The following is a 3,741-nucleotide window of genomic DNA, read 5'->3' on the forward strand; positions in this document are numbered from 1 at the left end:
GAATCTTAAGCAAGCTCCCCACATAGCATGGAGCCCAACGTAGGGCTCGATCTCACACCCCTGAGATCATGACCTGAGCCAAAATTAAAAGTCGGATGCTTAACCGACTGAGCCACCCATGCACCCCCAAAATGTAGGGTAGTTAAGCCAAGGGGAAAAAATGCTTTAAGGATGAAACCGATAAAATTCCTTTCCACCAGTAGCCAAATGAAGTTTAACTATTGCAAGCAAAATGGCATACGATAGTGAAAGGTAGATTTTTTTTCTATAGTACATTTTATTTATGACGACTGCCAAAATTAACTGGTATAATCCTAGTGAAACTATTCCGTTTTTTTTCATTAAACGTACATCACATAAAATAATGCTTGTTGCAAATCATATAACAAATGTAACACATAATCAAATACCACATAAAAGATCTACTCCCAATTACAAATGTCTTAATTTTACTTGATGGTCCCATGTCCTCTTGCAGAAAGATCAAACATGCTTTCTGCATGTTCCCAAGGATTTAAATTATTTTGCCATAGGACACTGGGAAGACAAGTATCATACAATTTCTTCTTCAGCAAACACTCAACATATAATTTACCTTACTAGCTTCAGATTCTGGAAAACTTCCTTTTTTTCTTTTTAAGCGAGAAGTACAAGTCTCTCAACATACATGAAAATTTTACCTCATTTCTATTTTTTCAAGCACGGAAACTGAAGCAAAGAGCACATTACCTTCTTTATTATTATCTGCTATTATTACCTTTGGATGAACTGAACTCCTTTAGCTCGAATGAGAACTCTGAAATTTTGAATTGCTTTAAAAAAGTGTTTCCGAGTTTAAAAACTAGAAAGGATAGACTATTGCCGATGGACTTTCTGGAGCTAGGGAAAATTTCAGGCCCGGACATTGGCGACCTAGAAACAAATAAATCCCCCTTATATTCAACATTCAAACACTAATGTATAAACTAGATCTGTTGTTGTCTATGAAGCAGTAAGAAAAGGCATATGGAGGGGCAACACCTAATTTCACAGCGTTTTACCACACAACTCATTTGAGGAATATAACCCATCTCATGGTTAATCAAAAACCCACCACAGATGTTATCTGCAGGGGAGGAGCTGGGGATGGGGAGAAGGCTGTAGGGACAAGTCAGTTTGTTGAGGGAAGTCAAGAGCACCAAGAAAAACAGAGAAATTCCCAACAGCCAGAGGACAGTCCCAGAGGACAGAGGACAGTCCCAGAGGACAGCATAGGACAGGGAACATGAGAAGGGCATGGAGCAGCACTTCTGGGAAGGGCTACAGGAAACAAGGCTCCAGCTCAGGTTGTCATTTACCTTTACCTTACAGGGGATTTCACATATTACAGAGAGCTTTCATGTACATTACTGTATCCAGACCTCATTGCGGGGAGGCAGCTACTATTAACTACATGTTGCAGCCAGGGAAACAGAGACCCAGAGGGGGACTTGCCTAAGGGAACATAACTAATAAGCACAGTCCAGATCTTCCCCAAACAAGACCACTCCTCTTCCCAGCACCTCACATTTGGACTCTGCTGTTATAACCAGAAGCACCAAATTTTTCTGTAGGCAACAGCTTCACCTACCATGTAAAGTTTAGCATGTTTCATCAGCTTAAGATCCAGATTGTTTCTTTATTCTGCTTTGATTGCACAGTATATAGGAAATCTGATTCAAATGGATACATGGTTGCAAATGGTTACAATTTCTTAATAGCTCCTTTTGTAATTTCAGAAAAACTTCAATTAAATAAAATAATAAAATAAAATAAAATTAATTTTATTATTAATTAAATAAAATTAAAAAATAATTAAATTAAATAAAATTAAATAAAAATAGCAGGAAAAGCATTTTTCCAATAACTGCACAACAATGAGTTGAGCTGGCAGCACAAATTATGGTACTGCCATCTCCAATGTGTGAAGGCACAGAATTCATTTCAATGTACCTGTTGTTTTTATAACACAGTTGAAGCAGTGTCTGTGTGTGTCACATACACATATGTGATATATGTGACCTATACTTATGTGTATACGTACACAGGGATACAGATACATACAGCAACATATATAAATACATACACATATAGACTTGAAATTAGAGCCAAGTATTTGAAAACAAGGTCTTACTCTATGTGGGTGCCCCTAAAGTTTGCTCTGACTCTTTGAAAAAACAATAGAGGTAATAACCAAGTAATTTTATCAGCAAGAATTAATTGGATTGTATAAGAAGGCTATGACAGAAGCTTACAATGCTGTAGAATTGGCCTTAGATAATTATATTCCTGTGCCTGGCTTCATGTGAATGAGTAAACAAATGAGTTAATTCATCTTTATTTGAGGCAATCAATCCATAGATAATTACCGAGTGACTTCTGCTTCCCGAAAGCACAGGGTTATGAACTCTAGGGGATAGAAAGACACACTCTAAATAGAAGTTAATAATCAAGTACAAACAGGAACAGATAACCAACCTTACAGAGACGTGAATAATGAGTACCACGAGCGTAGTGTGAACAGTAAATAGACGAGTGGGTCAGAAGAGGGAGAAATCGCTTCCATCCTCGGGACTCAGGATGTCGTAATGGGGATTCAGCAGAGGTCTGATCGATGACTGAAACTGGACTCCCCGAGAAACAGAAGAAGGGCATTCCAGACAAACCACTTCGTAGTTTAAGAAAAAACGGGGGGAAGGGCAGGCTGTGCCTTCTGTGGGAGGCGTTACCTGACAGACTACAGAATTTGAAGCATGACCAAAGTGGTAGAATGCAAGATGATTAGACACTTGGAAACTAGTACTATAGTCCAGGCATAAAGTGACGAAAGTCTGAAGGAGGGTAGTTGCAGCGGAAAAGAAAAGCGAAGACATGGAAAAAATTAAGTCCCAAGTAGCCAAGGCTCTGAAGACACTCTACACCTGCTAGAGGACAGNTAGAGGACATAGATTGTGTCGTATTCGTCACAGTGCTTGACTTAGCACGTGGGTGTTTGGATATCTGGCTATTTGCAGGGAGAATGAACACCGATTAAGAGAAGGAAGACCTTTGATGATTACACTTTTGAACATAAGCAACTAGAAGAGAGGTAGCACTGTTCATTAAAATGGGAAAATCAGTGGTGAGATCATTCTGATCTTAAAAGTAACTACAGCCATACCTCGTTGTACTGTGCTTCAAAGATAATATCATTTTTTACAAATTGAAAATCTGTGGCAACCATGCATCAAGCAAGCCTATCAGCGCCATTTTTCCAACAGCATTTGCTCACTTGGTGTCTCTGCGTCACATTTTGGTAATTCTCACAACACTTCAAGTATTTTTCATTATTATTATAGTTGAGTTGCCGCAATCTCATGATAAAATGTTAATGGATGAGGAGTTGCTTGTTACGGATGAACAAAGAACATGGTGTCTTGATACAGAAACTGCTCCCAGTGAGGATGCTGTGAAGGTTGTTAAAATGACAGCAAAGGATTTAGCATATTCCATCCACTTGGTTGATAAAGGAGAGGCAGAGTCTGAGAGGACTGACTCCAATTTTGAAAGTTCTGCTGTGGGTAAAGTGCTATACAATATCATCGCAGGCTACAGAGAAATCATTCATGAAAGAAGAGTCAATTGGTGTGGCGGACTTCATTGTTGTCTTATTTTAAGAAATTGCCCCAGACACCCTGACCATCAGCAACCACCACCCTGGTCAGCAGCCAAAAACATCAAGGC

The sequence above is a fragment of the Ailuropoda melanoleuca genome, chromosome 5 (genome assembly GCF_002007445.2).
Source record: "Ailuropoda melanoleuca isolate Jingjing chromosome 5, ASM200744v2, whole genome shotgun sequence".
NCBI lineage: Eukaryota > Metazoa > Chordata > Mammalia > Carnivora > Ursidae > Ailuropoda > Ailuropoda melanoleuca.